We start from the raw sequence: 15,627 nt of genomic DNA, 5'->3' as shown, positions 1-15,627 counted from the left end.
GTGTAAAAATGAAACCAAATGCAAGCATAGTTTGTTTCCATTTCAAGCTTGGGTAAAAGTGAAACCATTCTCACTTTACATCTCGAGATTTCCATTTTTAATAGCCGATTTTTTCTAGATGAGTCTTGGTTCTTTCATTCCACCATCACCATATCTTTGGTTGTTCATACAATTTCACTTGGTTGTTTTACCTTTGCCCGAGGAATGTCTACAATGAGTAGTCTTATTAGCTATCCTCTTGAACATTACATGTTTTGAGAAGTTCCATCATCGCTGGAACCAGTTGCTATCCTTTTATACCTCTCCTTCGTCCAGGAGGAGTCATCTTTAAGATCTTTTTTGACTCTCAAAAAATGAAAAGATCGTCGAGTACTTATATTTTTGAACTTGTTAAATTAAATGAATTGACGTCATCTCAGTATACGTTTACCCATTTTTCAGGCTAAGATTGACTATTTATGAAAAAATTACACCTTGGTCGATATGGTCAAGAAGTTCTCTCAAATATTGTTTTCTACCTTTCAGGATTCAAGGGAAAAATTACGAAAAAGGACTAGATGGAGTTTTATTTTTTCATCTCGTTTTCAAGCTCTATAAATATGGGAAAGGCACCGAGTTACTCTTCCTTCAGACTCGTAAAACTAAACGATGAAAGACTTGTCACCATGATGAGCCTGGGTTTCTCCTTCCTAGGACTCGTAAAGCTTACCAGGATGGATTCATCCGAAGGATGGACTTATATGACAAGCATATGATATCCTCTTCAAGATTGTGTAAAAATAGAGAGATACTCGCTAGAAATAGCGGGGAAAAATGAAGATGAAACATGCTTTGTATAGCAAACATGTCGCTCTTGAATATGACACTCTTATACTCGTGTGTTAGGTTTGGGATATCCTTGCTCAGTCACTTGCCCTTCCGGGTTTGCATGATCCATTTTTGCCTCTCATCTCACTTTTTGGCCTCATCATTATGACCCTTGGTCCTATGTTGAGTCTAAATGCTGCCACACTCCGGAGTCATGTCACCAATATTTTCAAGAGGAGTCCAATCTCCAGTTATTTACCTATACATAATTTAAGCCATTGTTATAGTCATGAAAATTATTCCATTTTATTCCTCATTTCATGTCGATGATGAGGGAATTATTATTTCCCTCCTTCAATGGGTCGCTTCCTTTCGACTTCAGCTCATTATGTAGGAATATGACTTAGAAACTCACTTTGAGTACCTTAGATCTTGCATGCCTCAATGGCAGGTTCTTCACATCTGACGAGAGGTATTCATCATTGCCCTTCAACTGGATGATTCCACAAGTGTTCGACTTTAGTTTCCTTATCACATTCACAGATTTTACTGGCATACCTTCAGAGCCATTGGCATTTTTGGTGGTTTCTCGCATGCCTGTTAACGGTCCACATCATTGGCTAGTAATCTAGTGGCTTTCTAACATCTTCGACTTCAACACATTTATTTGCATGTCAAGATTCATACTTTGATTGGGTCGGGATGGAGCGCAAGACCCTGAGTCTTGTCTGATATGACTCAGGTTGCGTGGAGTTATATGTTATTCATGATTGTACACATGTCTCTTCTATACGGATGGCTCTAACCATAACGTGGGACTTTACATTTATGATGATCCTCTAATTATGGATGGTTGTGCCCATTCCTTGGATCTTATATTTATAGACGATCCTTGTTATTTGGATAGTGCACCCATACCATGGATCTTTTCATATAGTCCTCATCATCCGGATGGTTGCTCCCATGTCATAAATTCATGTCTTGATCTCAGATATGTATATGTATATGAGTCCTTGATTTTCAAGTATCCTGACAGTGTGTGTCCTCATCCTTTCAAAATATTGTAAAGCATCTCAGCCATCACTCCCTATTCTGCCTTCATGCTTTAAGGGGCATCTATTACATAGTATTTTTTCACGTGTCTTGTACTTCCCCATGAAATACTCTGAAGTGCCTGAAACATGACCATCATGCATTGTATTTATTTAGATATGCAGCTCATATCCTCCCTATAACATTGATTAGAAAATACCTTGAGCTTTCCCCTAAAGAAATAGCTCTAAAACCCAAATTTTGAGACTCATTGCTCTTATGAGGTTAGAGACCGTGATGGTCTCTTAATGCATCACTCTTGACTAACAATGGCAACAGTCTTTTCCCTTGTATACCTGCGATGATTCCCAAAGATGTAATTTTCCCAAAAAGGATGAGAAGCTTCGTCATCTAGAAGCTTCCAGAGGGGTGAGCTCGAGGTTGTTTGGCATAGATGCTTATAAATTCATCCTCTCCCATTCCTAAATTCTTGGTCTATGTCTATTTGCACCCTTATGCTAAGATTATGCCTAAAGGCTATTCATTTGACTAGGAGAAGGAGTACTTGGAGAGTTCTTGGCTTGCACTTGGATTATTACTCAAGGAGAGCCTATCAACATGAAGGATTTGGTTGTAAGCTTCCCTTTATTTTCTAATAATACACAACTCGTGGTTCATCTTCGCAAAATGTATATGTTCATGTATCATTTAGCTTGACATTCCTTGATCAATTAAGGAGGTTGTTATTGGATTTGCTATTTGTTTTGGGATGTTTTTTTGTGTGTTGATCACTTGTGTAGGTGCATAAAAACTGAGAGAAACAGGAACAAGCCCGTGACACAAGTGATTCATAGCCCTCAACAAAGGAAATTGGAATAACATCAGAGCGAGGTAGGTCATCTCCTTCATTATTCTTTTCAATTATAACCTAGAAATATGTCTAGTTGATTGTCACTTCAGTTGTTAGACCCACTCATTGGACTAGAGGGATCTTCTCTATCCACAGAGAAGATTAACCTTCACAACATCACCCCATATGGGGATTCCTTTGAAGAATGTCTAGAAAACTTAGAGAAAGTATTTAGAGGGTGTAAGAAAACACATGTTTCTCTTAGTACAATAAAATGACATATGATGATGAAAGAAGGAATAGTGCTGGGACATCTACTTTTAGTTATAGGAATTCGGGTTGATCCTACCAAGGTAGAGGTAATATTAAATTTTGCTACACCTAAGACACCATCATAGGTAACTAGTTTCATCAGTTATGCTGGTTATTATTGACATTTTATAGAATTATTTTTTTTTGAAATAGCATTTCCACTCTATAAATTGTTACCTAAAGATGCACAATTTGTGTGGACAGATGAATGTGAAATGACCTTTGTAAAAATCAAAGAGCTAGTTTGCAAAGATCCGATAGTACGAGGTCTTGTCTAGAAGCTCCCATTACATATCTCTAAATATGCTTCTCACACAATAGTAGGGGTAGTCTTGGGACAACAGGAGGACAAGAAACCATATGCGATTCATCATTTCAGAAACAATTTGATTCCTGCTCAACTGAAATATACAGTAACGAAAAATGAATTTTTGGTTGTTATTTATGTTATTAATAAGTTTCACATTACATTAGAGGGTATCCCACTTTCGTGCACACTAATCATACAACCATTGGGTATCTGATGAATAAACAAATAAATATTGGTCGTATTATGAGATGGTTATTATTAATTCAAGAATTTGATATTACCATTGTAGATAAGCAAGGGAAAGATAATGTAGTTGCATATTTTCTATCTAGGCTAGATACTAGTGATGAAGGTGTACTTGTAGAGGATAGTTATCCAGATGAAAATCTTTTTGAAATTTCTACTCACACTCCATGGTATGCAGATATTTCTAACTATCTTTTTATAGTGACAGTACATCAACACTTACCGCACAGAGAGCAACAAAGGATGATCCATTCCAGTGCTTACTATTCATGGATAGAGGGATACCTCTTTTATGCAAGACCTAAGAAACAAATCCAGCGCTGCATAGGTGAATATGACATCTATGATGTCCTGAAAGCTACCCACGATATCCCCCGTGGAGGGTTGTTTGCAGATAAGAGGACAGGTCATAAGGTGTTACAGATGAGGTACTATTAACCCTTTATTTTTCATGATGCAAGGAAATATGTCTGAAGGTGTGATAGCTATGAGTGGATGGGATAGCCTAGTCAGTCAGATGAGATGCTATTACAGCCTCAACTAGTTCTTGAGCCCTTTGATAAATGGGCTATTGATTTCGTGCAACCATTAAATCCATACTCACATCTGAAATTCCACATTTTGGTCTGCATGAACTGTGTGACAAAGTGGGTAGAGGCCAAGGTTGTTATGAAATCTACAGAACAACTTGTGTTGGACTTCTTATTCGAAGAATTTTTCGCTCGGTATAGAGCTCCTAGAGAGATAGTTTCAGATGGAGGGACGCAGTTGAAATCACATATGGTAGTAGGACTTATGAATAAGTATGGAATCAAGCACATGGTGAGATATCCATATCATCCTCAGGTGGATGGTCAAGTCAAGAGTGCAGATAAAGTGCTCAAGAATATCCTTACGAATACTGTAGCAAACCATTGCTGAAACTAGGCCGAAAATATTCCTAAGGGACTTTGGGCTTATAGAACAACATGGCGGAACACAACAATATTTTCACCATACGGTATTGTATATGGGAAATCCCCTTTATTTCTGGTGGAGTTAAAAATTAAGATGCTCAACATAGCCCTTGAAGTAATTTTGGATCTTTCAGAAGCTCAGAAACATCAACTCCAACAATTAAATGAGTTGGATGAAATTTGTTTGGTAGCTGTCCAGAACAATACCCCAATTCAACAACAGCAAACTAAATGGAATGATAAATTTATCAAGAAAAAAGTGTTTCAAAGAGGAGATTGGGCATTTCTCTATGACACTTGGTTCAAATATTTTAAAGGAAAACTCTTCTCTATATAAATAGGACCATATGAAGTTGACACGGTGTTTGATAATGGGACTATTAGACTCGTAACAATTGATGAGGCACATAATCCCCTGATCATAAATGGATATCGCCTTAGATTGTATCACCATCCAGTTTCCAAGGGATCCTTCATTAAACATCTCTATGATAATTCTGGTTTTGAATTTTTTTATTGTAGAGAACTCTCCCTCTACATGTCTTGTTAATATATATATATATATATATATATATATATATATATATATATATATATATATATAGATATACATATAATAAAATGTTGTTACTACTCTATCATTATTTTTTGAAGGTACTTTGTTGGTGCCACTACTCCATTGGTATTGTTACTATTCTGATGTTGTTAATCCGTTCATCATGATTATCTAAGCCCACTGGTGTTGTTACTCCTGTGGTGCTGTTACTCATCTGGTGATGTTACTCCTCCAGTGTTGTTACTCCATCAAGGTAATTCGCTAGGTACATTCCCAACTAACTTTGTGGATTTGATTGACATTTCACCTATGACATGACTGGACATGACCGTGGATGGTCATCCCTTAGTTGGGGGAAGGTATTGTATTAATGTTAAACTTGTCGTATTTAATAGCAATGATGATATATCATTATTGTTTTTAAACCTCACGCCAACTCGTACATTCCACATCATTATTCATATGTAATGGAACTTGAACTATGTACGATTTTATTGAATTATTGTCCTTTCCAATGCATTGTAATAATTTCCATTATTTACCATAATCCACCATCGATTTTTCCCATAATATCTGCCCAGATTTCCCTTTCACTACATCCCTTGAAACCGCAAGCCCTGTAATCACAACTTTACCAACTAAAACTCTCCTCAATGGCTTTGCTACTACTTCGAGTGCTACTATAAAGAAACTTGCAGAATGGGTGGGAAAGTTGTTAGGCATGAACTTGAAGACACAACGCAGGTCCGACGCCATCCAGATGTATGGTAGGTCTTTTAGAATATGGGGTGGCATACCCATTTTGAGAGGTTGCAAGGATTCAATGAAATTGTTACACTTGAATTCACATTAAACTTGAACGAGAATTATTCCAAAGTTTGTGGGTTGGAAATTATTGTCACAAAGGAAGTTATATTGACTATTATGGGGTTGTCGAAGGGTGGGCAGAAATGGTTCTCCAAGAAATCACCCTTACCATAATTTTTGGAACTATTCTTGCAAGCAGGAGAAACCGTGGCTCAAAAGAGAAGGGCATACAATCAAAAGTCGTTGCCATGTACATGGGCCGAGGTCACATACTTTGTGCTGCGATATATTACTTGTGAAGGTCAGCTCGCTACCTTGTTAAAATACCATTTTAAACTTCTTGCATGCCTTTGGTTTTTTCATGTGCATTCTCTAGATACATCACATTTCTCAAGGAATAACATTCATTTAATGGCATGGTCTACTCGTCGGTCATGGCAACAGTTGGCTATCCTCATAAACCATGAGCTTGTCAGGCTGTTGGTGGTGCATGCCCTCTCACAAACTTCTGTGGATTTGTGATAATTTACTAAATTAGGAGAAGAGGAACTTCTGGCCATGATGCCAGCAAGAGAGGAATAGGAATTAGTGGCATAAGAAGAAGTGGTAGTTGATGTCGTTACACAAAAACCAAAATCAACTCCTGAATAATTGGAAGAATTGGCGACAAATAAGGTTGCAAAATAATTTCCAATATAGGAAGGGGCATAGACTATGTTGTTACACAAAAACCTGGATCAACTCTTAACCTAGAAGAAGAATAAATGGAGGTGCGGGCGACTTTGTTACACAAGAACTAGCATCAACCACTAAATTGATGGAAGAGTTGCTGAGAGTGGAAGAAATTGCACACAATGATGTTACACAATAACCAACATCACCTAGAAAAGTGATTGAGAAACTAGTGGAAGGAGTGGAAGTCATAGTCAACGTTGTTACAGAACCAACATCGACTGCCAAGCAAGTGGGTGAAATGGAAAAACCAATGGCATAGGAAGAAAAGGAGAAGGAAAGTGAGGAAAAGCCACAGGATGGAGAAGGAATTAAAGTAGGAGGTGCAGAAAGGATGGAAATCAAGGAGGATATCCCTCATTCTCCACTTTCTGCCTCCCTACCAAGAGGGGCAAGGAAATTTTTCACCCCTAAACACTCAGTGAAAGAAAATATCTCTCCCCCTATATTGAAATTTGTAGGGATAGCTACACACACCACGTTGACATTGTAACACAAGAACCAGTGTCTACTGGTGGTCGACACTATTACACAAGAACCGTTGTCAACTAAGGGGAAAGTTGAAGAAACTTTGGTTGTGGCATTGTTCATGTTATCACTTGGAACTATAGTTCATGTATATAAGGTTGTCCATAAGTTTTATATAAAGTTTTGAAGTCTTGTGTATAGGTTTATTAGCATATGTCAATTTCAAATTTGAAATTCAAGAGCTATTGATGTGAATTCGTGTAAAAGAAAAATCATTAGACACCCTCCATCATTGTTAGTTAAAGCATGTCATGTCATTGGTACTTTGCGCAGTTTCGCAGCGCGGGTATGATGTCTTTGGTACTTGCGCAGTTTCGCAACGTGGGTATGATTGGTCAGTTTAGCTGCGAAATAATGTTTTCGTGTTTTCGCAGCGCTCTGTTTGTCAGCGATTTCGTAGCGCATCCTGTTAAATTTGAACTGCCCACGCTACGAAATCGGGGTTTCAGGGTTTTTTGCAACGTTTTTCTCTGAATGTCAAATCCGAGAGTAGTGAGTCACGAGTTCGTTCATGATTGTCATTTCACACCCTCTCTATGTCATGATTAGCCATTATTTCGCCATAAGGTCTGAAGTCATGTAGTTGTGTGTTAGTTTAGGGGATGTTATAAGAGGTGGTCATTTCATAATGGGTTCTTCATATCATATGAACGTGTTTGCTATATGAAAAGCTCAAGCTTTTATTTAAACGGACTACTGCAAGCGAGCCTGTTCTCTAAAGCTGAAGATTGTTTTCGTGCTACAAGCCACCATTAGTCCCTTGTGTAAAAATACTCAAAGTAGCATGGAAAGAAAGGAACACCGTTCTGGTAAATGTGTGAGGACAGAGCCGGAGGGGTTAGATGTTACTCTCAGGGATGAAGAGGTAGCAAAGGCCTTTCGAAGTGCTGGCTGCTGGCGGTTTTGCGAAAAATTGAAGGGAGGACATGCAGAAGTGACCAAGGCTTTCGCATTAAACTTCACTGGACTGAATTCAAAGGTGGCAATGTTGGAGTTTTCGGTGTCCCCTGAACTTATTTCCATTGTCACAGAAATCCCGAGGGGTGGCCAAGAATGGTTCAAGAACTTCAAGTTTGACATGGGTCCATGCAAAGAGTTTTTGAAGGCACCTTATGTAGATGAAGATCTCACCAAAGCAGTCCCAAGGAGCTATCTAAAGGAGAATTATGCTATGCTATTGACATGTATCCAGAAGTACCTGACATGTGAGGGTAGGTACAATAAAGTTTACTCCTACCACTTCAAACTTCTGTTACACTTCACTGGTAAGAGTTCAATAGACATACCTTTCTATTTGTTCAGGAGTATTAGCAAAATGTGTGATAAGATTCAGTTAAAGAAAGATGCTTATGAAACATCCCTTTTTCATCATGGTCTAGTAAAATTGCTGGTGTTGGATAGTTTACAAAAAATTGGTAAAGACTGGGATTCATTTGTGTTTATGGCCGGTTTCCCAAGCAAAACAGGCCTCACTCCATTACCTGTGAGAGAAAGAGAAGAAAGGAGTGAGGAACCTACTTTGGCTGACCTTAGAAGAGAAGTGACAGACCATAAGAAGCCTAAAGCTAAAACAAAGAAATCAGAAAGGTCTATAGCAGTTAAAGAAACACCTGAAGCATCAATGAAGAAAACTCCTAAGCCAGCAGTTAAAGAAACACCTGAAGCATCAGTAGATAAAACTCCTAAATCATCTAGAGTATCTGAAAAGGAAACCCCTAAGTCATCACCTAAGGAAACACCTCAGTCATCAATGCAGAAGACTCACAAAAGGAAAGATGGTACTAAATCCAGTGAAGTTGAAAAAGTTTCAAGGGTGAGAACTAGAGGCCAACTAAGCAAAGAGAAAGGAAAGTCAGTCCCTGTGGAAGAAAGTCCTGTTTCAAAGGGTAGTTTAAATGACTTACTTGAAGCCATTGAATTAGAGCAAGATCATCCAATACAAATTGAACCACTTGAACTTGAGCAGGATCAATTGGTACCACCAATGCATATTGATCTAACTCAGTCCTCACCTGAAAGTTCTAAAAAATCAAGGGCTTCTAAAAGGTTAAAGTTTGAAGAACCAAGTGAAGAATATGCCTTTAAACCACGCAGACCAGTGACTAGAAGGCAAATTAAAGAAGTGGAGAAAGCTCAGAAAGAGAAAGCACCTTTGGAAGTGCCTAGGACAGAGGCACTTGAAATCTTCTCTGAAATAGTTCAAGCAGCCAAAAGCAAGAACAAGGATAATAAGGTTGTTATCAGTCAAAGTGGAAATGTGATTGCTATTAAGAAACAAGCTGGAGCAACAAAGGAAGAAATACCTCAGGTTCAAAATGTTTTTAAGGAAAAGGCAGTAAGATATACAAGTTATAAGAAGGCTGTAATGAAGGGCAGAACAAGTTTGATCAGTCAAGCTGGCTCGGTATCTGATGCATATGTGTGGACAGTGCCAGCTCTGAAGCAGGCAAAAATCATGAAACAAATGAATACAAGTTTAAGAGCAGAAAACAAGATGTTAAAGGAAGAAATCAGCAGCTTGAAAGGAAAGCTAGGCAAACTAGCTAAATGATCCAAGGACAAATGTGCTTTCCAAATTTTGGTATGTTTTGGCTGTCAACATTTTAAAGCTTTTTGAGACTTTTTGATGTCCTTACACCTGTGTAGAATGACTGAAGAAATCACAGAGTTAAGTTATTGTTGCTTTAAGGTTCATATGCTTAGTTTTGATTACCTACAGCAGTTTCGTAGCGCGCTACGAAACTGCTGTAGATGACTGTTTATGTTGAAAACTTGAGTTTGAATGCTGAGGTCAGCAAATATTTAAAGGGATGACTTAATGCCAGCATGGAGACTATAGAAAGTCAGTCAGATGTTTAAAAAGGATGCCAGGTGTAAGTATTCGAAGAAAAGGTGAAATTTTGTCTTTTGTTGAAAGTTTTCACTTTATGTCCGAATTTTTAGGGTTGTGATAGAGCTGCCGAGGTGTTGAGTGGTACACCTGTTCAGTTATGGGATGGCCAGATCATTGGTTTTCTTCAGTCATACGGGACTATCAGGGGATTAAATGACTTGAAACATGATCATTAATGCATGAACACTAATGGGAGGCAGAAACCGTGAATGTAGGGTACATATTCTTATTGGTTGATGAATCATCTACACATCAGGCATCCGAAGCTGCTCATCCATTGAATGTGTTTTCAGTTTGGTTTGGCTATTATTGAACTGCTACAGGTGTCAAGCTTCAAGAACACAGCAAAGTACACGAGGAGATAAACTTGAAGTGTCAATGTAATGAAGTCCTCTGTTTTCGTAGCACAATATCTCTTGTAATTAATTAGTTTGTTTATGATATAGTTAAGGTCATTAATGACAGAATTCCGAGCTCCCTTCATGCTTGTTGAGGAGTCTCAGGTAGTAGTGTTTTGATTGGCTATATATAGAAATGACTCTTATGTAAAAAAGGTTGGACATTTTATAGAAAAATAGAGTTGTTTTGGGCCATTGTAAAGCTTATGACAGTAATAGTAAAACAGTGTTGATTTCTTCCCAAGATTCTCGATGGATTATTGTGGTCAAATATAAGGATGGTGTTTTATGTTTTATGTTTTATGTTCATTTACAGCCTTGCTGTAACACAATCACTCAGAATTCATAATATTATGCTCTGACTTCCTGTGTGTTTAACAAGCTGTGGTTTTGATGGAGTATGTTTGACACTTAATGCAAAGAGCCTTGGCTTCTATGAAATGATAATGTTTTTCTTGTTTACTTAGTGTATGAGACTCCATAGCCCAATGAGAACCAGTTTGACATGAATCCAACCAGCTTTTGCTTTTATCAATGAATAAAGAGTTAGCCATCTTTTGTAGTGAATGATTTTAATCAAGAGTTTGTGAGAGAGCCCTCTCTGATTAAAGAGGCTAATCTTTGATCTAAAGCTAGGTTGAAAGAGTTACATGAAATCTTGCTTGGTTGCAGCCCTCAGTAGTGATTTTGTGATAATAGTTCACATAGAGCCATTGGAAGAAAAAATTGTTGTTGGTATCGACCCACAAGAGTCAGAACTAATTTTTAAACAAATAGTTGAAGAAACTTGGCTAGAGTTGTTCGCACAAAACCGTTGGAAGAAAACGATGCTGTTAGTATCGACCGAGAAGGGCCAAAACCAATTTTTTAGACAATTATTGGGTGTGGAGCTTGATTGTCTTTTGTATTCAAAGGTATCACCGCATTGGACCCCAGTTTGAAATGGGGCAGCAACGCTGCCCATAAAATATTCACTGCAGGGGGGGTCTAGGGGGGGCGGTTGCAACCTTTTCGGAGCCCCCTCTAGCGGGGGGATTGGGCGCAGCGCCCCCGAAGCTAAGAATAGATGTAAAATTTACTTGTAAAATGTTGTAATTCCATAGTCAATCTAGGTCATTCATTAGGTGGAGATCTGACGGTAGAAGTTATGTTTAATTTAGGGTTTTTTGCCCTAGAAGGCAACCCCTTGCTATATATGAGGGAATTGTATTGCATCTATGTAGATTTGTATTCTGAGTGAGGAAGAGAGAGGAGATTGAAAGCGAAGAGGGAATTACAATGAATATGTTGTAGGTTGTATCTCTTCAGTTTGCTGGATAATATAAATCGAAGGACTGGTTGTTTCTCCATGGACATAGCCCAAACTAGGTGAACCACGTATATCTATGTCTCTCTTATTTTATGTGTTTTCTTTGTTTATATTTCTACAATATTTTATGTGTTCCATTGCTCTATAATATATAATTTCCTGACAATTGGTATTAGAGCCAAAGGTCTATTTGGCTGAAAAACTCGCAGGAGAGAAGGGTTCCTGGTTCAAGTGGGAGCAATGACGGAAGATGGTAGGTTTAGGGTCGAAAAATTCAACAGACAAAACTACCAGTTGTGGAAGATGCAGATGGAAGATTATATGTATCAGAGAGATATGTACGAACCATTGAGCGGAAAGACAAAGAAGCCGATGAGTATGAAAGACACAGAATGGGATATTCTCGATAGAAAGGCACTTGGAACAATACGGATGTGCCTAGCGATGTCGGTAGCATTTAATATTTCAAAGGAAACAATAATAGAAAGTTTAATGTCGACATTGGCCAAACTATATGAAAAACCCTCGGCCTCAAATAACGTATTTCTTATGAAGAATTTATTTAATATGAAGATGTCAGAAGGTGGATCTATTGCTCATCATTTAAATGAATTTAATACAATTACCAATCAGTTAAGTTCTGTAGGGGTAACTTTTGATGATGAGGTTAGGGCTCTGTTATTTCTATGCTCATTGCCAGAAAGTTGAAATGGTTTAGTTATGGCCATTAGTAACTCTGTCTCTGCATCTAGTACTTTAAATTTTGATGATGTTTTTGGTGCAATCCTTAGCGAGGAAATGCGACGGAAAAGCTCTGGTGAGACATCAGGTAATGCTTTGACTGCAGAAACTAGGGAAAGAAAAATGGAAAGAGGAAAGAGTCTAGGAAATCACAGTAAGTCAAGAAAAGGCAGATCCAATTCCACATCGAGGATAGTGTGCTGGAAATTTGAGAATAAAGGACACCTGAATAAAGACTGCAAGTCTCAAAAGGGAAAAGAAGGAGATGCACAACAAGAAAACAATCATGAAGCAAATGTGACAGGTGATGTGTTGCAAGATTCTTTGATTCTTTCTTTAGAAAATAGTATTGATGCTTGGGTGGTAGATTCAGGGGCCTCATTCCATGCCACACCTAATAGGAAACATTTTCATGATTATTTTCAAGAAGATTTTGGACAGGTTCGATTGGGTGATGATAAACCCTGTAAAATCGTCGGAATGGGTACAGTTTTCATAAAACAACGGAATGGAAATCAATGGCTATTAAAGGAGGTAAGGCATGTCCTAGATCTGAAGAAAAATGTGATTTCAACAGGGCAGTTGGGAGGTGAAGGCTGTGTGACTACTTTTACAGATAAAACCTGGAAGGTCACAAAAGGATCCCTCGTAATAGCAAAAGGAGAAAAGGTTGGTACATTTTATTTATGCAATGGTATTTCTAATTATGTTAATGCTTTAACCTCTACAGGAGAAGATATAGCATTGTGGCATCATAGGCTCGGGCACATGAGTGAGAAGGGGATGCAGATTCTTCACTTAAGAAATTTGTTGCTAGGTTTGAAGCATGTTGATTTAAAATTCCGTGAGAATTGTGTTTATGGAAAACAAAAGAGAGTCAGATTCCTCAGAGTTGGGAAGGAAAAGGAGCGAAAAATTAGAGCTTGTGCATATAGATGTATGGGAACCTGCTCAGGTATCATCTCTTGGTGGATCTCATTATTATGTTGCTTTTATTGATGATGCAACCAGAAAAACCTGGATTTATTGTATTCGAAATAAATCTGATGTATTTGATACTTTCAAGAAATGGAAATATTTGGTTGAAAATGAGACAGGAAAAAGGTTGAAGTGTCTCAGAACAGACAATGAAGGCGAATATTGCAACAAAGAGTTTGATAGGTACTATTTTGAGAATGGAATTCATAGAGAGAAGATAGTTCCAAGAACACCACAAGAAAATGGTGTGTTAGAAACGATGAACAGAACAGTCATGGAGCATGCAAGGTGCATGAGATTGCATGCAAGATTGCCTTTACATTTTTGGGCAGATGTTGTAGATACTTCTATCTAATAAACAGAGGGCCTTCAAGTTCCTTGGATGGTGGTATTCCAGAGGAGGCATGGATAGGTAAAAAGGTAAACTACTCTTTTTAAATACTTTTGGCTGTGAAGCCTTTGTCCACATTAATAAAGAAAATAGAACAAAACTTCAAGCAAAATCAAAGAAATGTACCTTTATTGGATATGGTGTTAATGATTTTAGTTATCACTTTTATGATTATGAAAAACACAAAATCATTAGGAGTGGAGATGTCATATTCAATGAAAAGGTTTTGTATAAGGATTAGCTGCAAAAAGAGAAACAGAAAAAATAAAACAGAGAATACACAGTGCTTGATGAGATCACAGAAAAATTGATGGTGCCTGAAAATCATAATGATCAACAGCTAGAACAACAACCACAATAGCAACAAGCACCTCAAACACCTGAAAGTGGTGTTAGAAGATCTACCAGGATAAGTAGACCCCCTGAACGATACTCTCCTTCATTATATTATGTACTGTTGATTGATTCTGGTGAGCTAGAATGTTATGAAGAAGTAGTGCAGGTAGAAATGAGGAAGAAGTGGGAGTAAGCCATGAAAGAAGAGATGGAATCCTTAGCACATAACTAGACTTGGGACTTAGTCAGGTTGCCTACACATAAAACAACATTGTAGAATAAATGGGTTTACAAGTTGAAGGAAGAAGATGGTGGTAGAAAAAGGTATAAAGCTAGACTTGTGGTGAAAGTTTTAGCACACAAAAAGGGTATAGACTTTGAGGAAATATTTTCTCTTGCTGTTAAAATGACTTCAATCAGAACTATTTTAAGTCTAGTAGCAGCTGAAGATTTGTATCTTGAGAAGTTAGATGTAAAGACAGCCTTTCTCCATGGCGATTTGAAGGAAGAGATATATATGCAGCAGCCACAAGGATATGAGGTAAAAGGGATGGAGAAACTAGTGTGCAGGTTGAATAAGAGCTTGTATGGCTTAAAACAGGCTCCAAGGTAGTGGTATCTAAAATTTGACATGTTTATGTCTGAACAAGGTTATACTAGATGTCTCTCTGATCATTGTGTTTATCTCAAAAGGCAAAATGATGGCAGCTATATTATATGGTTATTGTATGTAGATGACATCCTTGTTGCAGGTTCTAACATGCAGGAAATAAATGTGCTCAAAATAAAATTGGAAAACTCATTTGTAATGAAGGAATGGGATGTTGTAAAACAAATCCTTGGTATGAGAATAACTAGAGACAAGAAGAATCGCAAATTAACATTGTCTCAAAGTGAGTACATAGGAAAGGTGTTGAAAAGGTTTAATATGCAGAATGAAAAACCAGTTAGTATACCTTTGGCTAGCCATTTCAAATTAAATAAGGAGGAGTGTCCGAAGACTCAGGAAGAAATGGCTCATATGTCCAAAGTTCCATATGCATCAACAGTTGGAAGCTTAATGTATGTAATGATCTATAAAAGGCCTGATATTTCACATGCATTGGGAGTTGTAAGTAGGTACATGAACAATCCAGGAAAAGAACATTCGATGGCGGTGAAGTGGATTCTCAGGTATTTGAGAGGTACCACAAATCAAGCATAATGCTTTGGTGGTTCAAACATTACTCTACAGGGATAGGTTGATGCATATATGGCAGGTAATAGAGATAACAGGAGGAGAAAAACAGGGTACGTGTTTACTGTAGGTGGAACAGATGTCAGTTGGGTCTCAAAACTACAAAGTGTTGTTCTACTCTCAACAACAAAAGTACAGTATGTTGCTGCTATAGAGGCTAGTAAAGAAATGATTTGGCTACAAAGGTTTCTGGATGAATTAGGTAAGA

The sequence above is a fragment of the Pinus tabuliformis genome, chromosome J (assembly GCF_031772625.1).
Source record: "Pinus tabuliformis cultivar Carrire ecotype Pingquan chromosome J, CPIR1, whole genome shotgun sequence".
NCBI lineage: Eukaryota > Viridiplantae > Streptophyta > Pinopsida > Pinales > Pinaceae > Pinus > Pinus tabuliformis.
This window is presented reverse-complemented; position numbering follows the sequence as displayed.